This window comes from Leuciscus leuciscus (genome assembly GCF_965113295.1).
Source record: "Leuciscus leuciscus genome assembly, contig: SUPER_11_unloc_1, whole genome shotgun sequence".
NCBI classification, from domain to species: domain Eukaryota; kingdom Metazoa; phylum Chordata; class Actinopteri; order Cypriniformes; family Leuciscidae; genus Leuciscus; species Leuciscus leuciscus.
Window position 1 is genome coordinate 370,938 of NW_028118546.1, and position 25,215 is coordinate 396,152.

The 25,215-nt window shown below is 37.3% G+C and overlaps 1 protein-coding gene and 1 long non-coding RNA gene across 2 annotated transcripts in view; both read right to left on the bottom strand.

The window, feature by feature from the left end:
- Positions 1–25,215, bottom strand: part of LOC309510013 (uncharacterized protein) — a gene marked incomplete at its 3' end in the record, with an annotated part of 1,894,646 nt that overhangs the window by 197,841 nt on the left and 1,671,590 nt on the right. The window lies entirely within an intron of this gene.
- On the bottom strand, positions 19,305–21,211 carry LOC309510045. Its single transcript, XR_014210165.1, has 2 exons — positions 20,203–21,211; positions 19,305–19,711 (listed from the first exon to the last, which is right to left on the bottom strand). It is a non-coding gene; the product is annotated as an uncharacterized lncRNA (long non-coding RNA).

A 25,215-nucleotide genomic window follows, 5' to 3' on the forward strand; every position in this document is an offset into this window, starting at 1 on the left:
ATCACATTCTAATTAAATGAATACTTACAATCACAGAAATAATGTCCTTGGCGATGGTCAATTTGCTGCCGCTGCAACTGCTGCTCGTGTCCGAAAGCTGAATCATACGTGTAACAGCTGTTCTAAATAAGCTACATCTGATTGGTTAATAATAATCCTATTTCAGTATCTTGCCGCACTATTGGCTCGACTGATATAGTAGGCAACCGCGTTTGCCTGCATATTTACGGGTCGTGCAATATAATTTCGGGGGAACATGTGCAATAAATGGGAGTGGCAACACTTTTCATATCGTTGAGAATAAAACAACCGTCCCAACTTTACAAATCCAGGTTCTCCCTCCATGGGGATCATCCATTTCGAAAAGTAAAGCAGATATGGAACCTCGGCCCACGCGAGATGCAATGCGATTGGTTGCTGGACCAGCCAATGGAATTAATATGTGTAATATTAATATTTAAAATTGCCTAGTCATTAGATTTGTGAATTCTTTTTCTGAAAAACAAAATTATATCATTAATCTTTTAATTATTTTGGCGAAGTTTTATATCCATAAGACAAAAATAACTCAAAAGAAACCCTCCTATGTTACCTTTTATAACACTGATCTCACAATAATACTTAGAATATCTTTTAAACATGAGATCACAAAACAAAAAGCTTATAAAAACAATACAAATTTTAAAGCTTTTCAAATACATATAACTGCCCTGATATTATAAACTTTCATTTCTGTATTTATTTTATATTTTATTATTATTATGTACATTTATACTTTAGTTGTTGTTGTTATTCTTTGGTTTATACATTTTGAATTGTATTTACAGTGCCTTGTATTCATTTAGTTTTTTTGTTGCATTGTAGGCTACTTGAAATGTTTGTAATTTAACTAAATAAATAAAAAGCACAATATGTTATGTATACCATACGTAATAAGATATATTTCTAAAATCAATACTTTCAATATTATATATTATATGACGTTACTGTCACAAAAATAGCTTTAATGGTTCTGTTTTTTTGTTTTTTTTTAAGCAAGTCTGGAGGCTAATGAAATGAAACAGATGAGAATCATTTTCCCATCTAAATACAGTTGATTTTATTGTAATGTGATGAATCAGAAAAATAAACAAATATAACATTCGCTTAGGCTGTTTTTTAAATGGACCAAAACAAAGTGAAACCAACGTAACAATTTGAAGTGACCAGACCACTGACATTGATAATAAATATTATTAAAAAAATATATAAGATGGCACCACAAGACGACGTTCACTTGCAGAGCAAATTTAGCACGTTTATAGTTAACTCAACTGGGTAGCAATTGTGAACAATTTTAATAGAGAATTCAAAAATAATTTGGATTTCTTCACCACTACTACTACCGGTTGGATGGTGTATTAGTGATATTGAAAGCTGATTGGCCTTGATATATATGCGGAAAAGGGCCAATTTAATTATTAATTTATATGATGTCCGATTTATTCTCTCTTGTGCCTTTTTGCGCGCATTTTCCACGGGTTTTAATAATAAAACTGGTCTGAAAGAATGAAAATCATATTAAAGAAAACGTCAACATTAAGGTTGCAATTATTTAATAAATCAGAGTCGATGTGCGCGTGCATGCGTGGTTCGAATTTTAGTTGCTATGTAGGTTATGAATTCTGACTGCATATATATTTACACTCGAACCGGTCGCTGTCTGGGCGTGCATGCATGTTATGATTCGAATGTTAGTTGCTATGGCGACGCGTTTTATGAATTCTGCGATCTGCATGTATCTCTCTGCTCAACGATCGACCGCTGTCTGTTGGTTGAGAGACGAGGCGAATTAACAGACTGACTTTTGCGGAGAATTTTCTGGCCGAAACTTGCAAATTTGAAGCTTTTCTGGATTGCTGAGAGGAGACCTATATTCTTGAAGGACATCGGAGGATATATACTTTTTGAAAGCGTCATATAATTTCTTATAATACTTTTATTTGATAGTTCTTTTCTTATTTTAGAAGTAACGTTAACGTTAGTTTGTTTGATATTTTTTTCAGGGGAGTAACGTTAACGTTAACGCTATTTCTGAGGAGATTTGTATTGTATTGTCTTGTCTTGTGTTTTGTACGTTACTGATTTTCTTGCAGGTTGGCGAATGGCGATGGCTCGTAGCACTAATCGCATGATGGGTGGAAGAGGAAGTGAGTGCTTTAATTTTGTATAATTTTTTTATGGTGTGTTGTACAATGACTGACTGATCCCATTTGATCCCATTTATTTGATTCATTGCATGTGAAATAAACTTGAATTGAATTTGAGCAACTTAACTGAAGTAAAAATCTGTAATTGACCACAGACATTGATTATTGATTATGATTAAACTAACGTTATGTGATATGTGAAATATTCCATCCTTAGAGCACTCCAGATCCAGGAGAGCTGCTTTCTGCCAGACGGCTGGTCGGGAGGTTTGGAGGCCCGATTCTGATGACCGTGATCAGGATCCGCTGCCCAGAGATGGACAAAGTAAGTTACAGATACTTCTGGTCAAATATTACTCAGTTACAAGTAAAAGTTGAAAAGACTGATTTTTACTTGAGTAAAAGTACAGAAGTACTTGTTTTTAAAAGTACTTAAGTATCAAAAGTAAAAAGTAAATGTCAATGCATTGTTTTATTATTGTTTGTAATACTTACAGTACCTTATGCCTCTGAATCTATGCCTGCCTACCTACCCACCCTCATATCAATATATCATTTATTTCTAGAACACAGGTCCTGTAGTGGGATTGAATGTGAGATTGAATAAGTGCTCTCAATAACGTCCACAATAGTTTCGGGCTGTTCCCTCAAATAGTGCCCTATTTAAAGATTTTTGGCTTTTAGGATGAATATGTCAGCCACTGTTATAAGCTAGTGTGCTCCAAAACAATGACAAAATGAGCATTTAAAAGACCAAACCCAACATTGAAAATGAAAGTCAGATTGATGTCAGAATCCAACTACTTTCTACTCAAGGACCTTGACAGAAATGTAACGTTAGTGGAGTAAAAAGTATGATACTTGTCTTTCAAGTGTAGTGAAGTTAAAGTAAAATGTTTCCAGAAAAAATAGTACTCAAGTAAAGTACAGATACTCAAAAAGTGTACTTAAGTACAGTACTCAAATAAATGTACTTTGTTACTGTCCACCTCTGCCGCTGCCAGACCCGACCCAGACACAGAGCCAGGATCGTCCTGGATATTTACCATCTCTGTCTTCTGAGTTTTCTGTTTCTGTGTCCACAGGTCAGGCTCACGGGACGAGGGCGAAGCAGAACCCAGATGTTGGACGTCCGTCCACTTCATCTAACCACTCTCGCAGAGGTCAGAATAGGCTTTTAATAAAGATGTAATGGCTTAGTTTCTATTTCTATTTTCAATGGCTGATTTGTCAACTAAACCAACTAAAGTAACGATAACACTTTATTTTGATGGTCCCTTTTGAACATTCTGTCGACTATACGTAACTTTGCAACTACATGTCGACTAACTCTCATTAGAGCATCAGTAGACTCTCTCCTTAATATGAACTATGATGATATTTTAATCATTGTTTTAACTATGTACGAGGCACTGCGAGTGCGAGCTGACATCGCGTTTGTCTCTCAGGCTTGCTTTCACTGCGTGATGTGTCAGTGCAGTTATAGATGTCCCCAAATTAGTTTTTGTCTTATATTTATATCATATTATGTTGTTATATTAGAATATCACATGATCAAGAGTGCCGTTTTCCTTTGCACAATTGCAAATGTGCTATTTATTTTATACAACAGTTAAATTAACAATAAAGTTAACATTGTGAGTTACTTTTTGGACACAATATTGTCAATTTTCACTTTATATCGCCGACGAGAATTTCATAATGAAGCCGTAGTCCAACAGACAGATTTGTTTTTTACTGAAATCCGCGTTTTGAACGAATCATTTTAACGATTCAATGAACAATCACTTGTTTTCTGAATGAATCAGCCGTTTGAACCATAGACATCATATAGATAGACGCCCTATCGACCGCTACTGCCTACTGGCGCGGGTGAGCCGTGGGGCCGCCATCTTAGACCGGTCACCCGCTCCACTCAGTGTAATCTGTATGGCAGGTGCAATGAGCTGTCAGCGCATTTAATTAATCATACCTCACTGAATACCGAACTGATTTTCAGGCGGGTTTGTTTGCTGCAAAGGTCATTCATGTAGCTATTATACAGGACACATGGTTCGGCGTATTTTAATATTCATAGTAGGCTTAACAGTAATATAATATTCTGATATAAGATATAAAGTGACCAGACGTCCAAAATCAAAATATGTGATGTAGGATATAAGCTATTTTATAAATCACACACTATAAATATGATAAAGAAGCAGAAACAGATAGTTGCAGTAAAGTAAGATATTTTAATAAGCTGAAGAAACGTGTGTGTTTTACATTTACATTGCTTCCTGATATCACGTGCGCAAACACAAATAACCTATATTTATATATATATAAAACAGTTATGTCCGGTCGAACAATGTATGAATTAACTTAAGATTGGATTGCGGTAAAAGTAAGTTTCGTGCCTCTTACAAATGCTTTCGAACTTCTTTCTGATCTGAATGGTATGTGGAAAACACTTGAGTTGAGGGAGGGAGAAAACACGCAACTGAATGCCTTTTCAAGCGTCTCAATACTTGAAAAACCACAGGAAACTACTTTTAAACACGAAATTACTTGATTTACAGAGGGTCTATTGGCACGTTTATAAACGTTAACGTTACCTGAGGTAATTTTCCTGTACCTTTTTACAGAAGGTAAAAGTCGCCGTAATCTTTACTGACATTGTCCGAAATGATTACTGAGATGGCACATTCGGACGGGACTAAAATAACCGAGAAGCTCTTGTAATTATTACTTTACCCCACCTCTCCATGTCAGGTGAACACCGGCTGGTGCAGTAAACATTGCCTAGCTAACGTTAGCTGGCTACGATATCAGTACAGTAATATCAAAGATCCTTGCTCCTTCTCAATTATCTGGTAATATTCTATTCACAAAATACAACCAATAGTACGGTAATGTTAAAAGTAATCCCCCGGGCCCTATTTGCGATGGTCCGCCGATTAGAACAGGAAAATACTCCACAGTGCTCTAGCATCTTCACTGCTGCCACGCAACGAAACTAGGAACACGACCGGTTTAAGATGGCGGCCGCATTTCTCAGTGCCCAGCGGCCAATAGGGCATCTAGTCTCTATATAATATCTATGGTTTGAACAAATCGGTTGAATAAATGACTCCAACAACTCGCTTATTAAGACAGTGACTTGCCGCCACCTACTGGTGGTTTTAGTTTCATATTTAAAGTATTCTTTAATTAAAACATTAAAAAACTGTACAGTAAATCATTAAATAATTTTAAAATATCATCTAATTATTATCGACAAAACGTTGAAAATATCGAGACATATTTTTGTCAATATTGCGCACCCCTAATGTACGGTATTCATTTTGATTTCTTCAGGTCTTAAAAAGGTCTTAAAAAGCCTTAAATTTGACTTTAAAAATTGTGCAGGTACCCTGTAATACTCTAATGAGAGTTAGTAGACATGTAGGTGCAATTTTACTTGTAGACAACTGAATGTCTGTTGGGAGGAGCATTTTACTATTAAGATTTGAATAGTAAAATGTAAGTTATATCATTATGTCATTGCTTAATTTGACGTCAGAGATGGGTCTAATAGTTGTTTTCATTAGTTTTTTCTTCATTTCAGAAAAAGCTCCAGAACGTCTTTGCCTCAGGATCTGGAAGGCTACGAAGGGACTTTTCAGCTGCTGTTCCGGTAGTGCTGTGACTGAACCATCGTCACCTTCTCCAGATCACTCCGGCGTCAAGCCAAATAATGGTAAATCATTATTTCTCCAACATTAACATCTAACCCTAACGGTCAACTAATACTCTACTAATACTCTAATGAGAGTTAGTAGACATGTGCAGTGTTACTTATAGACCAATTATAGGTTTGTAAACATCCGGGATGCGTGCGCATCGTGGTTGCAGAAAGACCCGTTTAACAGCTGATCCTTACACGGATACGGATAAGAATAATACTAATAGCTCGATTTAAAACATTTTATATTTAATTTTCGTAATGTTCTCCGCATATTTTTTTGACCACTTTTGGTCCCGACATGCGCAGTAGAACCTGCGTGACGCCGTGTGACGTAGGGTGATAATTCCCCTATAGACTTATAGAATGTCTTAAAGGGACCAAAATAAAGTGAAACCAATTTTTTCCAACATTCATCTGACATTTTCGGAACATTCCGAGAACATTCAAAAGTAACGTTCCAATAATGAAAAATTATAAAATAGAATGTTCCTTTAACCAAGATAAAACATTTTTGAAACGTTGAAAAAACTGGATGTTTTGAACGTTCAGGGAACATTTAGAAATAATGTTTTCTTAATTGAGTGGGAATGTTAGCAAAATGTTCTCAATAAGGCATGAGCTCGATGGCTGTCTGACACACACCAGAAACACACGCACAGAAAGCCGCTTCACAGACAGCATACGATCCAGAAAAGAATTCAATTTCACCACTTATTTCTCTTGAATTGTCAAAAACATGCAAAATTGTCAAAATGGCTGTCGTGCCGAGTATTACAGAGTCAGTTATGTCATAAATAAGACATTGCTATGCATTTAATAAATGTGTTTAATAAAATATATCTATATTTAGATATGGCCCATATGATCTTTACCATTACAAGAACTGAGCCACATGTGCCAGAGTTGGCCAAATGAAGCCTGGAAATGTATGTTTTCTTTTTAATTAAAGATCAGATAAAATAAGAAAAATAACTTTAGCGTTGAATCGGAATCACCTCGTAATCGTGATAATAGTGAAATAAAATTACTATTAATATTGTGAAATAATATGTTGGGACATTTATGCAGGCATTAAGCAGAAGTCAGGTGGATAGCGTGAACAATTCCCATTACTTTAGATTTGTAACTTTACAGATAAGATTTGAATAGTAAAATGTAAGTTATATAATTATGTCATTGCTTAATTTGACGTCAGAGATGGGTTTAATAGTTGTTTTCATTAGTTTTTTCTTCATTTCAGAAAAAGCTCCAGAACGTATGAAGAAACCTGGTCGTTTCCAGAAGCGCTGGAAGGGTTTTTTCAGCAGCTCAAGAAATGTTGTGGAGCCTTTTATTCCTCCAGCAGATCCTGTTCCTGAACCATCATCGTCACCTGGTTCAGATCACTCCGGCGTCAAGCCAAATAATGGTAAATCATTATTTCTCCATCATTATTTTAAACAGTATTATCTTGTTTTCCACTCAAAATAAGGCTTGTTTTTACAGAATATTAAAATTATTTCCCCCATTATAAAATTATTTTCTCGACCAGCGCTGACATTTTTTAAATAAAACAATGGATCTAGCAACAGACACTTTACTGACTATAAGTAACTTTTCAACTACATGTCAACTTATTCTAACCCTACTAGGGCAGGGATAAACGATTATTTTTTAAACGATTAATCTAGCGATTATTTTTTCGATGCATCGATTAATCTAACGATTCATTTTTCCAGTCCGATTCGATTCGATTATCGATTATCTCCCCAATCCCCATTAATTGACTAATAGCAATTTATACATGTTAATTTACATATCTGAATGAAAAAAACATGAATTCCTTAACATTGCAATATATGTTTATTGCTCTTAAAATTCCAAAATAAAAGACTATACAAGTGCACAGTAATGCATTCTTAGTCAGAGGTAGCATTCAATAAAACCTTAAAGCCTTGAAAACACATAGCTTACTGAAACAAGCTTACTGAACACATAGGGCCTAGCTTTCTGAAAAAAAAGTTCTTCTTTCAGATGAAAATAACAACAACTTGATGTCTAGTATTCAATAAAAAAATAAAAAGGTCACCCAAAATACTTGTTTAGAGCAATTGAAAGAATACAGTTACCAATGTAAACTTGAGGGCTTTAAGCTAATACAGAGAGTGCTTTTCCAACAAAAAATAAATATAAATGAACAGTGGGAGCCAGCAGCCTGTCATGGCGTCCTTCCTGAACCAACAGAATTGAACATTTATGTTGAAAACGCATAGTCCTAGCTTACTGAAAAAAGTGCATATTTTAATTCTTCATTCACATAAAAATAACAACAACGTATAGTAATACACTCTGCCACTCACCTTTTTCTTAAAAAATAAATAAAAATACTAATAAAAAAAAGTACTTAACTAGAATTTAATAAATGGAACATTATTGTAAAGTGTTACCGATTTGTTATACACCGATTCAGACGCCTCGTGAGTTCAGTGTTGGACAGATCAGTTGTTTTAACCATTCATTGAAGTGAATCGGTTCAAATGAGTCATTAGTTCGCGAATCGGACGTGTCATTAGTGGACGTGTAGCCTACGGCAAGCGTTGTGTGATTATCCCGGCAGTTTATTTTTTACCACAATTCACACTCCGCGGTAATTCAAGAGAAAAAAATCTCCGAATGCTCCACGTGAAACTTTGGTCTTCCGCCCTTTTTCTATCGTGTCTAATGATTTTGATTAATATGCACGAGGGAGAGAGAGAGAGCAAGACAGCGCTCGTGTTGTTTGAAGACGGTGAGTGCGCGCGCGCGCGGCCGGCGCTCTCTCTCGTACTTATATGCGCCCTGTCAAGCGCAGTCAGTCATTCTATTCTACATCACTCACCGATCAAATAAGGCTTTGGCGGCCGCCCCCCAAAAAATGAAATGCAGGAAAACCCCTGGATGGATAGAATGATGGCCATCGCGTATCAGCGCACTTAAGGTACACACTGTGAAGTAATTTGCACACGTTTTTTAGAGAAATGAAAACAGGTCGACGAATCGACACGCATATTTTGCGTCTACGTATTTTTTGCATCGACGTTATCGATGACTTCGACGCGTTGTCCCAGCCCTAAACCCTACCAGTCTATTAATACTCTACTAATACTCTGAGAGTTAGTCGACATGTAGGTGCAATGTTACTTATAGACAACTGAATGTCTGTTGGAGGAGCATCACAATAAAGAGTTTGCAGATATTAAGCAGAGACTTTGTTACACTATTAAGATTTGAATAGTAAAATGTAAGTTATATCATTATGTCATTGCTTAATTTGACGTCAGAGATGGGTCTAATAGTTCTTTTCATTTGTTTTTTCTTCATTTCAGAAAAAGCTCCAGAATGTATCTTGGAGGATACGAAGGGTGTTTTCAGCAGCTCTTCCAGTGATGCTGTGACTGTTGTGGAGCCTTTTTTTCCTGAACCATCATCGTCACCTGGTTCAGATCACTCCGGCGTCAAGCCAAATAATGGTAAATCATTATTTCTCCATCATTATTTTAAACAGTATTATCTTGTTTTCCACTCAAAATAAGGCTTGTTTTTACAGAATATTAAAATGATTTCCCCCATTATAAAATTATTTTCTCGACCAGCGCTGACATTTTTTAAATAAAGTCTACTAATACTCTACTAATACTCTATTGAGAGTTAGTCGACATGTAGGTGCAGTGTTTCTGATAGACTTATAGAATGTCTTAAAGGGACCAAAATAAAGTGAAACCAAAGTAACAATTTGATGTGACCACTGACATTGATAATTAATATAATAAATAATAGTAAAAACAGTTTTTGATATCTGAAATGTTCCATCATCAGGCCGCTCCGGATCCCGGAGAACTGTTTCCACAGATTCCTCTCCGGGCATCATGCCATCCTCAGCTTGGTCCTCACCCTGGTCCTCACCCCCCCCTGAGGCCCATGTCGAGAGAGGAAATAGAGAGTCGTTGAATCTGTGCAGCCGAGGCTCGGACAGCGTCGAGGGGAGCAGGAGTAGCGGTGGATGGGAGAGCCCAAGCGAAAAGAGTTTGTCCAGGTCCAACAGCCTCGAAGGGTTTCTGTGTCCTCCGCTGCCGGGTCAAGTTCCTGTCGAGCCAACAGAGACATCAACTGGCCGAACTGCTCAGGGTGCCGTGGAGGCTTCTCCTGTGAACGAGAGCTCAACAGGTGAGACTGAAATAAGGCTTGGCAGTGCAAAGTCTACAGATAGAGATTTAGCTATTTCATGCATAACTGAGTCAAGTTTTTAACACGTCCGATCACATTTACTGTTGCTCGACCAGCACTGATATTTTTCAAATAAAACAATGGATCTAGCAAGCTAATAATTGTCTCACATTTTTCTGTTTGTTTTTCAGAGTCCTTTGAGTCTCTCTATAACGTGGAACAGTTAATTGGATCCGGAGGATTTGGCAGAGTGTTCCTGGGAACACGCAAATTTGATGGCAAAAAGGTAAATCTTACTGAATTGCACAAACATTTTGCTCTTGCATGCATCAAAACACATTTAAAACAATTTACAGATGGTTTAATACTTAATACAAAGCCAGGTGCTTGAAAACTGTTACTGTTATTGAAACTGTTTTTTTTGTGTTTTTTTTGTGCAGGTTGCCATCAAGCGGATGCTCAAGAGTGCCAATTATCGTTATCTTTATATTGTAAGTTGGCCAAAACCTGAATGTGTATTGAGTTGTTTAAGTGCAGATTACTGTAGTTAATACACCCGTAGGAAGCATTAGGTATAAATGTGATCAACAAATAAGCCTAGAGGCACCAAATAACTTTGAGCTGAAAAGGCTCTTTTGAACGCATCTAAAAAGATCAAAGAATAGTACATTTCAAAATGATGTTTTCTTCAGATTTTTACCCAGCTAACCTTCTGTCTGCTTCTTCTCTCTAGCCTGGGAATCCCAAACCTCTCGTCACAGAAGTGGCGCTGCTGATGATGATGAGGCTAGAACCCATAAGCCCCTTCGTCATACAACTGTACGAGTGGTTTGAACATCCTAAAGAATTCACTCTGGTTATGGAGTATCCGGGGCACTGCGAGAGCTTGTTTGACATAATCTATCGTCAACCTTGGAGTGACTGGTTCTCACGGGTCGTCATGAGACAGGCTGTGCGGGCAGTGCTACACTGCATCCATCATGGTGTTTTCCATAGTGACATTCATCCACAGAATGTCCTGTTTGAGAAAGACACGCTAGATCTCAAGCTGATAGACTTTGGCTGCGGTCAGCTATTTAGTAGTGAAGGCTACGAGATCAACAGATACAGGGGTGAGCATTTTGGGAGTGTGGAAACCTGAAGGTAGTGACTTACAAATTTTTGGATGATGCTTTAAAAAAAAAGCTCAACAATGTGCAAATGTCTTCCTTACAGGAGTTCTGGATTACTGCCCACCTGAAGTCTTTACAGAGCCTCGATTCCACGCCGTCCCTGCAAACGTCTGGTCTCTAGGAGTGGTGCTGTACGAGTTGTCGAACACATGTCTTCCTTTTTGTAATAGAACGGAAATCACACAAGCCGAAGTTACATTTCAGAACCCCAACTTATCCAAACGTGAGTGAATAATGATGATAACATGGATAAACACACATAAAGCAAACGAGTTGTACAGAAAGTTAAAGGTTGTAGTGTGTCAGAATTTTTATATATACTGTAGCTCAACGTACACCGAGAGCATCGCTGTTTTCAAAAATGCCAGGTCACATGGTCATGACTAACCAGCTCTCTCCTTATTAAAATGTGTACAGACTGCAGGGATCTGATTGGACAGTGTCTAGCTCGCGATCCAGCTGAACGCCCCAGCTTAGAGCAGATGTTACAACATCAATGGTTTGTTCGTACACAACGCTAGATTGGAGAAGCTGAGGAGATTCACTCGATCAGTTTCAGGTGTGTGGAAGTGTAACAAGCAGAGTAGGATTATTATCTTTTGTCTTAAATTCTGGATTATTTGTAGTGAGATTTTCAAATTTGTGTTCATTGTAATGTTCTTGTTATAGTCAAATCACCTTCATTTATATAGCGCTTGATACTATATAATAATGGTAAATCATTATTTCTCCAACATTATTTTTAAAAGTATTATCTTGTTTTCCACTAAAAAATAAGGCTTGTTTTTACAGAATATTAAAATTATTTCCCCCATTATAATATTATTTTCTCGACCAGCGCTGACATTTTTTTAAATAAAACAATGGATCTAGCAACAGACACTCTACTGACTATAAGTCTACTAATACTCTACTAATACTCTAATGAGAGTTAGTAGACATGTAGGTGCAATGTTTCTTATAGACTTATAGAATGTCTTAAAGGGACCAAAATAAAGTGAAACCAAAGTAACAATTTGATGTGACCACTGACATTGATCATTAATATTATAAAAAAATAAATAAAACAAAAACAGTTTTTGATATCTGAAATGTTCCATCCTCAGGCTGCTCCAGATCCTGGAAAACTGCTTCCACAGATGTTTCTCCGGGCATCACATCCGCCATCGCTGCACTGACGAGAATGTCTCCCAAGCGTTGGGCTGGATGTAATAATCCACATAGCCTCTCTCTATTTACTCCCGAAATCTGAACCGCTGAAGACGAGGTGGATTAAGTTTGTTTTTGAAGAAAATGCTCCCTCAACTCTACCAAAATTCGTTTATGTCTGCTCGAATCATTTTACACCGGACAGCTTTTTGAATGAGGCTCAGTATAAAGCAGGTTTTGCAAAAAAATGGCTCCTGAAGGATGTAGCAGTGCCAACTGTTCGTGATCCAGCTACACATCTAGAAGTATGTATTACGCGTTGGTTTTCCAAATTGCCTTTGAATTTGTCAAGTTCATAATAACATGTTAGACTTATAAAGTTTGTGATAGCACCATGAGTCCAGCTATGTTGTTATTTTTTTATCACGCTGATAGTGGAATCTTTATTTGTTAAGGACAGCACATCAGAACAGAGCAGCCAAACCAGAGATGTTGCTTGCCAGACAGACGCAAAACCGCTGACCAAGTCTGTTGGTACTCAGTCATCAATGAAGACGTTTCATGTTCGCTACAGGAGTTCAGGTATGTTTATGTATTATATGATACTGCTTATACAGAGGACCTATAACTAGTCTTGTTACACAACAAGTGTCACATAACAGTAACACACAACTACTTTGTATATTACAGGTGTCCAGACGACAGATACAGTTTCAGACATTGACAGTTTGTCACCAGCAGCTGGTTTAAAGGTCCCATGACATGAAATTTTCACTTTCTGAGGTTTTTTAACATTAATATGAGTTCCCCTAGCCTGTATATGGTCCCCAAGTTTCTAGAAATTTCAATCGGTGTAAATCGAGCTTTTGCTATCTTTCTCTGCCTTTGAGAAAATGGAGGCTCATACACGCTGATCTTGAATCTCCTCTTTATGACGTCATAAGGAGGAAATGTTACCTCCCCTGTCTCTGCTTTGCCCGCCCAGAGAATATTTTCCGCCCATGAGAAAATGCGCTAGGAAGTAGGAACGCGCGCGCGCGATTTTAGTTTGTCCACGAGAGATATTATGGCTTTTGAGCGAGCGAAGCATAATAATTGCTCAATAATTGGATGTACAAATGAACACCGAAGGGTCAAATACAGAGCTGGGCTTGCTGAACGTCTGAAACTAAAGTCTGGATCACTCTCTTTGGCTCAGCTACACACCTCGGACAAGTAAGTCAACTAATGATATATAAGTGTGTTGCTTTACTGTTTATGGTTACCTAGATTGTTACACGTAGAATGTGGCTGTAACATTAGCTATGCAGCTATGCAGTTTATGTGTGTGAATACACACACTGTAACGCGAGTGTTGTACACTTCTTTGTTATTTGGATAACCGTTTTCCTGTTGGTTATATGGCGCGCGCGATCGATATCCGCATTTCAAGATCGCAGAGCTTGATGTAATTGTAATAAGATAAATACAGACGTTACAGATCTCTCATGAAAAGGCAACAGTAGGTTAGCATTAGCTACATGATAATAACTGTAAACCATACGAATAAAGTACTGTATCCAGACATAATATTTTAAACTAACCATTCGGAAACGTCCTGCTGGAGCCGCTGAGTTGCAACTTCTTCATCCGTTGCTTCTCCATCTGGATCAGATTCTGGGTCAAACTGAAATGCTTGAAAGACTGCGTGTCTTCGTGCCATTGCAATATCCAACGTAAACATGCACGCCACGGTACCGTTGCGCAAGATGGTCAAGGCCACACCCACCCTCCACCTTGCGCCACCTTTCTCCTCCTTATTAGTATTTAAGGCTACAGACACCGAAACGGCCTGTCTGAAGGAAGCTCATTCTGGGACTGGCTTGTAGTGGCTATAATTCTGCACCGAGGCTGAATTTTTGGGAAGAGATTTCAGATACAGTACTAGGGACCACTAAGGCCTATATTAAAGCCTACAAAAAGTAGCATGTCATGGGACCTTTTAATATTTAGGACCTCTACACCTATAAAGTGGCCATCAAAGAGACCTCGTGTGGAACTGGAGGAAGAGGATGACGAAGAAACCCTAATGGACACATCATCTGTAGTAGCACCTGAAGAGCAAGATTATACATTTGATCCAGCAGAGACGGACACAACTTTAACGGAGACAGCAGACATGTCGTAAGTTTCAAAACTGTGCATTTGTTTTAGAACAGGGGTGTCAAACTGAGTTCCTTGTTGGCCACAGCACTGCAGAGTTTACCTCTAATCATTATTAAACACACCTGAGGCAGCTAATCAACTCTCTAAGGCTCATCAAAAAAGTTCAAGTATGCCTGTTGATCCTTCTGGAACTGAGTTTAACACCCCTGGTTCAGAATTTTATTATTTTTATTATTATTATATTTTGTTACTTTTGTATTTAATATTTGTTAACCAGTACGAGTTTTTGTTTCTTAGTGCTCAAGCAAAATGGCAAAATGAGACGCTAGATCGCCTGAGTGAAAGGGAAAGGGTCATCGTTGGAGGTGACATGAGGGCTGACTCACCAGGTACATAGTTGTAAATAAGAAGGATGCATGGATGCTCGGGTATTTTCCGGATCATGAAGCATAACATGCATAGGTAGTATCTAATAGGGGTGTAACGATACATCGATATAACGTCTAACGATACGATGCATCGATTCCACTCTTAAAATATCGATATACACCTTTATTTTGACACTCCACATTCTCACGTAACATCCTTCCGCCAAAGCGCACATTTTCGTTTACTCACCAACCACCTGCCGGTGTGTCTTTATAACATTAATCTCCTCATCTGAAATAGACGCCTGACAAGACTGACTAAACCCTACGTTTTTTCACAAAAGCCGGTTGTCCGCTGTCAAGGCATCGCGAGTTCATGTTTTACAGAGCAGAGACAAGCACTCGCACCCTTGTTGGTGAACGCGAGTCCGTTTTAGCTACTCAGTGCGCAGTATTCAGGTCAGATGTCACTTTGAAAAGACGCGCTGGCTAAGAGGAGTTTCGTCAAAGCTGACTAAGTGATCGAGGGTGGATAATTTCAATGAACTCGTGATATCTTCTTCAGGGCGTAAAAGGAAAATAAAACCGGAAACATTTTCACAGAACCTTACTAAAGCAGTTCGTTTAGTGGTGAGAGAAAAGCTCTCTGTACTGCGTGTACGTTATCACAACAACAAAGTTTGTCAGGCGTCTATGTCAGCTGAGGAGATTAACGTTACGAAGATTAACCGAGTGTTGTATTATTTATCATAGCAATTACTTGATTTTGTTTGACTCAGAGAAATGTGAATCTGCTCTGCAAAAAAAAACAAAAAACTTTTAACATATTAAAGCATACTTTCAATTAACTTTGATTTTGTAATTTACCTGTATTTAAGTTATTATTATTATTATTAATCAAAACAACCCAGCTGCAGTTTGATTGATATTACTTGGAATGCACAATAATAATAATAAAAAACATGATTTATGAAAATGAACAAGAACGGAGTACTTGCAAATTACCTCTTCTGTTGTAAATGTCCCAATTGGGAGAGAGTGTGCAATTTTCAAAGAGTTTAATTAAACATTCATGTTATATATTTTGGTTGCATTTGTGAGTTAATAAAAACGTAACTGGTTGTGTGAACATAATTCTAAATATATCGATTAATCGATCGATATAGCCCTGAATCGAATCGAATCGTATCGTAGAATTTTTTGAAGTATCGGCAAATATCGTATCGCTGGCTGAGAGAATCGATATCGTATCGTATCGTGATGAACTGTCCGATTTACACCCCTAGTATCTAACTGAATTCAATGCACTCGTGGTAATAATGCTTTGTGTAATATTACTTTCAAAGGCCACTCTGCAAAGTTTGGAAGCTATACATTGATGGACCTTCAGACCAACACCGTTGTGGACACACCAGAGCTGGTTCAGGTGGGAGAGAAGAAATATCAGTATTTAAAAAAATTACATTTTGAGAAGTTTAAAACTTCTGGTTTGTCTAAGATGATTGTTTCGTTCCCTATACTTGTCTATTTCAGAGTAACGAAGTGGGAGGAAGCTACCACATGGAAAAAGGATTACAGAGGAGCCTTGCCCTGTTGGAAGCTCGTGGTGTTACTCTGGAGTGGACTGTAACTGACCGCCGAATTACAGGGGGTACTGGGGGGTACTATACCCCCCAATGAAGACCCAGTAGGGGACAGAAATATCAGTTTTGGGGGGGTCAGATAATTTTTCTGATATTGTGAAAAAATATAATTACAGTTACAATACAAGTCAACTCCTATTTTCACTGTAGGAACATTTTAATGTAAAGCGATTTCAGACACCCCTATTGTGGACCGTACCATTTTTAACCACCGTGGCGATAGAGAACGACTTCAACTTCTCAAGCAAGTGTCAACGTTGAATGATAAAACGCTAGTTTCATAAAGTATCATTCTTTTCAACATTCCTTATTTGTATATTCAAAAATATTTAAAATAATCTAATTTAATAATTTTATTGGTAACAGCCTAGTGTCTAATTATTTTAATTGAATATATTTTATCAAATTTAAGAATTTGAAATGAAAGATGGAGCATACATTTAATAAAATTAGGGGAAAATGCCCTTTTATAAAGGTACAAAAAATGATTCTGAGTGTTTTCAAACAGTGATGTAATGAAACTGACAATTTAAGCTTGAAGGGAGTAAAGCCTCTGTTTAGGCTATTAAGGAAATGTAATTTTGCCAAAAGAAGAACTTTTATTTTAAGTGTGATATGTTACCATATTATCATGCTTAACACTAAGAATTTGAATAATTGTAATGTGATGATCAGATGCAGATCTAAATCAAAGAATATAGGCGGTTTGCGGGTGGATTTTTTATTTTTAAGGCGAGACACTACAGGTGAATAGGGTAAAATGTTTAAATAATAGATATCACCATGAAACTTCCTCAGTTGATTACTTACACAAGTATATAAAAAAATGTATTACAAGTTTTAGAAATGTATATGTTTAATTATGCAAATTAGGCATTATCTCATTAAATATGTACGATTTTGCATATATTTTCGGTAGATAGATCTGAACATATGATAAAGCCAGATGCAAAATTATTTTTTCATTTTGTTTACACACAAGATGAAAATAAAAACTCGGAGGGATTTCAGGATATATGCTTTCATTACCTAGGAAATTAAAATATACTGTCCATAGCCTTAAAAAATCAATTTTCACCATATTTTTTTTATTAAAATGTCACATAAATCAGGCCAGGAATGATTTATTAACAAATCCCTCTGAAAATATCTTCAGAATACTGCTAAGTGTATAACTGGAGAGTGTGGTGTACACAGGTGCTACACAGGCTGAGATGTTTCTACTGGAGAATGACAAAAAACTCATTTTGAGAAAACGGCAGTTAAAGAGTTAAACGGCTCTAAATGAGATTTCGTCGTTAGCTTTAAATCCCCCTTTGGACATTCACGATTGGTTACTGATAGAAAGGAAATGCCCATATTTGGGTTACATAGTGTTGTGCAGGAGACTCAGAGCTTTACAGCGATCCCGGTCATGACAGACTTCAGTAAACAGACGGATCTCGGCGTGTCGCGCTGGAATGATAACTTCTTGGTAAATTCGGGAGAAACTTACTGCCGCAAGTAAACAAAATGTAATAAAATAAACATCTTAATGTATATTTTCAACGTTTTCTTTATAGCAGCTTGAAAGAACACATATTGAAGGAGTAAACTAGCCCAAAATCTCAAAACTGACCACTGTCACGGTAGATGTATTCTCTGTTCCTTCTAGTCTTGTGTTTATGTTGTTGTGTGAGCGCGTGTGTTGTGGGCGTGAGTGTATGACATCACTTGATCCGCTCCAGCTGATCATCATCTCATCACCAGCTGCAAGCAATATCATGACTCCTTAAATACTTACCGTTGTTCTATCATCCTTGTCAGATCGTTGTTTGATGTCGTTGGTGTTCCGGTGTCCAGTTCCTGCCTTGTGTTCCTGTTCCCAGTTCCTGCCTTGTGTTCCTGTTCCCAGTTCCTGCCTTGTGTTCCTGTTCCCAGTTCCTGCCTTGTGTTCCTGTTCCAAGTCTTCGTTGTGGATTCACCCGTTGTCTCACCGTCACCTTCACTGCACTTCTTCATGGATCCTGACCATCGAAGTCCCTGCGTCACTCTTCCCATCGGCTTGCACTGTTGCACAGTTGGACTGTTGTTTGCACTATCTGAATAAATCACTTGCAATTGCTTCCTGTCTCGTATCCAGTCATTATGACAACCACTGCATGAAAAATCTTTGTTTTTGCCTGCCGTGTCTCGCCTTAATAGTGGATTCGGGCGACTCAAAGTGCACCAGATTAATGAATTTATCTTTAAAATGTACAACATTTTCTTACGGGGGGGCATGCCCCCGGACCCCCCTAGATGTACCAAGCTCCACCAACAGAAAAAATGGTGGAAAACACATTAGGCTATATGATGATCTACAAAAAAATACACATTTTTATTATCTTATTATTAAAATACATTATTATGATTTTACCACCTGCGCCTCATTTTGAGCCAGGAAAACCCTGAAATAGGCAATAGGCTTCTTGTAAAGGTATTACTATTTACTAGTAATTAGAATGGTATTTCAGTGCACTTAACTTCTAACTTTTGGGAGTTGATCAAAACAGTTCTCTTTTGGATATATAATAACAATGAGATATTCTGTAGCCTACTGATTATCAGTTTGTCGCATGTTTAGACCTTGTATGTGTGTTGCACAACACATGTTGCACTTGGCGATCACGGTGGGGATTGATATGGTAGTGGACCATGATGGTCATAGAAGAAGTGAAGGAGCAGTAACCCCCAATTATGGCCTCAGAGAACATAACATCAACCAGTTTTATGATGTGTGGCACATCGAAAAAGGTTTTATTCATTATAAATCGTACAAATTCAATAACATAGATTTATAAGTGGGTTTAATATGAAAATTAAGAAATTGTGACAGTTTATAGGCATATCACAAATATTTAGTACTGGCAAACTGTGAACATCACTGTATTTATTCTCAGCAGTAAAATGCTTGTCTATATTTTTATTTACAGGGATTGTGAGGAAACTTGAAAACATTTCCAAGATGAAAGACTTGTGAAAAATTACGGAAATGGCAGAGAAGCATTAAAAACCACATTTACTGCATCATCTTCAACCACTGGACCAGAAAGAGTGGCAAAATGGAAATCGATTCTGAACCATGTCAGGAACGTACACAGAGGATCCAAACTTTCCTGCTCGTCTACATCATCTAAAGGGAAGCAGAGATAGAAACAAGTGGCTTGTTGCCAGTATGATACTGTAAACAAATATTATTTTTAGGCAACACGACATGTAAAAAAAAAAAGAAAAGGGGACTGTTAGTCGAAGTGTAAATAACCTAAAATTAAAGTTATTAGTTGTAATTAATGCAATTTTTGTATCATTTCTCATAGGAACTCAGGCATTCTACAAGCTGGAGAAAGTGATGACAAACACGTGGATTTTGAAGGACATCACCAAACTAAGTCCACATCACCAGACTTCATCTTTGGAGTCATTTCATAGTGACATTCTACGGTTTGCCCCAAAAAATGTGGTGTTTGTCACGGTTCATAGATCCAATGTCTCTCTCTAGTCTCGTGCCTTGTTGTTTACATGTGTGTGAGTGGGTGTGTCCGGATCGTTACGGTTGATCAGTATCCAGCTGCAATCACTCATCATCACCAGCTGCCACTCATCTCATCTCCTAGAAATGCTCACCACTTTCTCATCTCCTTTGTCAGATCGTTGCATGAAGTCTCTGTGTTGTCTGATCCTGTTCCCGTGCCTCGTGTCCCGTCTTGAGTTCCTGTGTTCCGGTTTCGCGGCTTTGTTGGATTACGTTTCATGTCTGGATCACGTCATCACTCATCAGAGCACGCTGCACTTCATCCATCACTCCGTGTCTGACCATCAAAGTCCCTGTGCCACCGCCTGCATCACCCGGATTATTCATCATCATCATCATCATCATCATCATCATCATCATTGACTATTAAATAAAAGCTTTTTACTTGCACATTGTGTCCTCGTTTCTGACGTAACAGTGTTCCCATTTCTTGGAATGTTGTGCAGGTAATTTAACTGCTGTTAAAATAACTTTACATCACTATAGGCTATTTTCCTGAATTGTGTCTGTGCACTTGCAGACTAAACCTGGCTGCATTTCATTACAATGAAAATGCTGGTCGTGCACAAGCAACATCATCAACAGGATATACATTTATAAATACATTTTGTTTTATTGCACAGAGTACCTAGATGACCTGCAGGACCTAATATTTGAGCATGTTTTTGTGGACCCTGCTCCATACATGGATGAGGTACTTAAGATACCCATACTATCAGACCTTTGTGCGGAGTATGAGCGGCCAGACAAGGAGGAGGTCATTTCCACCATGGTGTCCAGATTCAATCATCAGCTGGTAGGAAACCAACATATCTGCCCTGATCATCTGGAAACTCACGGCGAACCCTCATCACCACACAGCCTGGAAGTCCAGACCTAAATCTAACTCGCTGAGCAAATTCAACTTGTGCTCTCGCGAGAACTCTGGAATACCAGGGTAAGGTTCCATAGTCGGCTCGATAAATGTATGCATTCTAAAGAGAATACACGTTTAAACAAACAGGATCCAATCCAGGATGCTCAGTCATTATATATATAAAGATATTGGGAAGAATGTTGATAAAGCAAACCGGTTTGGTTACCATTGACTTCTACTACATGAAGGGGAAAAAACTGATTAATTATTATAATTATTATTTTATTTTATTTGTTTTTTTTTGTGTTTGACAGAATAAAGTAATTGAGGTCTGGAACAACATGAGTGTTTGAGTGAATGATGATGAACTATCTCTTCAAGAGGGAAAAACTTTTTGTTTGCCTTGTCAGTTTATTTATTTGTACTTCAACCCTTAAAGAAATAAGCTACACATGTCAACAACAGCAATAGGAATAAAAATGATAAATAAATCATTTTTATTAATAATATCCAAAAAGAATAATTCCACCAAGTAATATTTCCTTATGTAACTGTAGACTGTTTGCTGTTGCCAGCAATTAAGCCACTATCAGTATAAACAGGCTTTTTTAATAAAGTTATAAACACTAAATTAATAAAACATCTGAGAGATTATGATAAAGTACAATTAAGACTAGTTTATGGACTTACATGAAAAGCATTTGAACTATATCTCATGACTTTACTGTCACCTTGTGTTCAGATTTGATGGAAGTATAATGTTTGGGGTTTCTTGACAGACTTCGCCATCAAGTGGACATGTGCAGGTACTGCAGGTTTCACTGGACTCAGGGTTGCAACGTTCCATAGGCCTACGTTTAGCGGCTTTAGATGCTCTCTGAAGCGCAGACAGAGGAGCGAAACATAACGATGTCTCTTGTCAAAAAAACTGCTTCTTTCAGCAGGTTATTTTCGCTATGTAATATGTATTGATTGAAAAAATGGAGAATAATAAAATTCGGATTTCAAACGCAACGCCGAGTTTATGAAACTCAAATTAAGATTATATTTACAGTGAATTTAGTTTTAACATTTAATTTTGTCTTTTGATGAGATTTACAAATATATATTCTTAGAGCCAAGAATTTCCATGGGAATAAATCCATATTAGCCTAATGTGCTAATTAATGTGTGTTGTCATTGACAAATAAATAAATATACAGTTTACATATCTATATATAGAAAGAAAAATATTTCCAAAACAGTACGCACACACACACACACACACACACACACACACACACACACTGAAAAAAAGGTTTTCATTCATCCAATTAAAAAAAATGTAGGGTTCACATCTATATTTTATAACTTGAGCCAATGAAAAATAAATAACTTGCCCTAACCAATATTTTCTATGTATTTTCTAAACCTTGGCACAAAGTATATTTTTCTTATTGAAGAAAGTCAATTAATTTAAATTCTGTTTTTGATCTAAACAAAAATATATAGATTTAATATAATAAAAAATCACATTTAAGAAATATGTATTAGACATTATTTGTTTTCTCCAATCAAATAGATATAGATTTAATTATACAATTATTTCTCATTTTTAAAAATACAAATTAATTGAAATGATTTATTTTAAACAAACAAAAAGATATGGATTTAATAAAACATGTTTACCATTAAGGAACATTTCTTAATATTTAATCTTGTCCAAAATAATTTAAAAAAGAAAGAATTTTCATTACATAGATATTTATTAACTTATACATTACTTACACATATCCACAATTTCAGTACTCAAGTGTCAGATTTTCAACTTCTAAGAGCTGGCAAACATTGACCTTAGAAAACAACAGCCTTAACCGAGAACAATGCAGTGAATTAGGGAAATGTGACAATTTCTCAGTTTCATCACTACTAGAAATGCAGCTGTAGTCAGTATCTCACTATCTTCCTTTTTTTTTTTTTTTTTCATCTATCTCTTGTTCTTCAAAGTATGTACTGTGACACGTCCACCCAGTTACCTTTACACGCACACATGCACACACGCACACACACAAACGCACGCATCTGTCAGTTCCTGACTGTATTGGTTTTGTTTTGGTTGTTTGTTTGTTTGTTTATTTGTTTTCCCTGTTTGTGATCCCAATTTATGTACATCTTGCAATAAAAAAAAATAAAAAATAAAAAGATTCTCACTATCTCTGTCCTCGTTGTATTTTATGATGCTACAAATGATATCCAACTGTAAAAAAAAAACATTGTTGAAAAGTCAAAAATTGGAATGGAAGTACAGAGTTGTTGCTATACACCGTCCCATTTCATCTCATTGGTGTAAACTGGCAGCTTTCAGAACGCTGCAGCACGTAGCATTGCGTAGAACGTGCACAAATTTTTGTGCAAAACATTTTTTTCTGTGCTCCAAATATTGTTTACTGCATCACTTTATATATTCATTAAGTATTATTGATTTGAAAAGTTTTAATATCATAATATTTAGAAAATGCATTAACGTTATCCCGTATGACATTTTGACTGCGGTGTCGTCACATGATTCTCAGTTAAACCGCTTAAAATACATTGTTTAAAATTGAGATTTTAGTAATAAGTAAAAAACACCCCCATAAAGATAATAACTACTTTGATGTGCAGTTTTAACCTTTTTGAATTTTTTATCAGTTGAAAACCTTATTTGTCACTGGCCCAGATATTCACAAGAAATACAGTTAATAACCAGTAATAGTTATATTAAGACTAGTGAGACAAGTGATAATGATATAATTTACGTTAATACTTATCATATGATATTATGAGCCTATAATATAGGCTACAAGACATAGGCCTACTATATATTACATATAATATATAGCCTATTAAAATACGTATGAAGTGTCTAAAAATGTATGTTTACTAGAATAAAGTACCTGGAATAAACTTCTGGCATTTTTGGTTGATGTTATAGCGCACACAGTTGTTTCCGCACGGAAATATGATGGTTTGCTCATCAAAATACAACAAATTATTCCTCACTCCTGTCCGCAATCCGAATATATAATGAGACTGTGCCACTACAGTAGCCATCTTGACAAAATTATTAGCTAACAGTTTGTAGAAAAATACTATTTAAACGAGTTGTCTGGTTTGTTTGACGTTGAAATCTTGTTGAAATCTGTTTAACGCTGCAGTAGTGACTGGTCGAGATATGTGTTTAATGCCCGTGCGCTGGCTTCGCCGAGTAACCTTGAAATTGTACATTCGTCGAAAAACAAATATTTCTTAGTTGAGCTCTTAATGAAAAATATTTATATTTAACAATGTTTTGAACGAAAAAAATATTACCTGCAAAATAAAACAAATAATGGTAAAATGAATTGAAACTAAGACAAATGTTTTATTGGATGAGGTTGAAAACCTTTTATTAATGTGTACATGCATTCATATAAATCATGTACAATTTCAATTAAATATTTGAAATGACACAACATTTAGCAAATATGCTACATAAATAGTCAATTTGGTAGCAACTGGGTGGTTGCTGTGGGGAACACGGTGGAGCAAGTGTTCTCTGTGGGATCTTGGCAGGCACAGACACTCCCTTTTGGATATTCTTCTGCCTCTGCTGCTTAGGGATCCTGAGGTTTGCGGAAGACACAAGCACTGGTGCATTTTGCAAATGCTGCCTCAGCAGCTCAGGGTTTTTAGGATTTCTCCTCTTGGAGATCTTGTCTGGCATTGGTGCTCCATGTGAGGAGCATGTGAGCACCTTTGAGGAAGCCACTGGTGCCCTCTGTAGTGACTGGATGGGTGTGGGTGTTTCTAAAGCGGCCTTTTTCAGATGTTTAGTCAAATATTCGGGGATCCTGAGTTTTCCTCTTTTTTGGGACCCTATGGGCACAGGTGCTCCCTTTGGGCACGCAGCAGGCACAGGTGCTCCCTTTGGAGATGCAGCAGGCACAGGTGCTCCCTTTGGGCACGCAGCAGGCACAGGTGCTCCCTTTGGAGATGCAGCAGGCACAGGTGCTCGCTTTGGGGACACAACAGGCACAGGTGCTTCCTTTGGAGATGCAGCAGGCACAGGTGCTCGCTTTGGGGACACAACAGGCACAGGTGCTGAGTGCTGAGCTTTCTCCAATGTATCACCGAAGACCAGGGATGAGGTGAGATCCTCTTTTTTAGCACTGGGAGAGTTCTGCTGCCTCCACTGCTTCGTTGTCTTCAGTTCTCCCCCCTTATATTTCCCATCTGAGAAGCCCGAGTG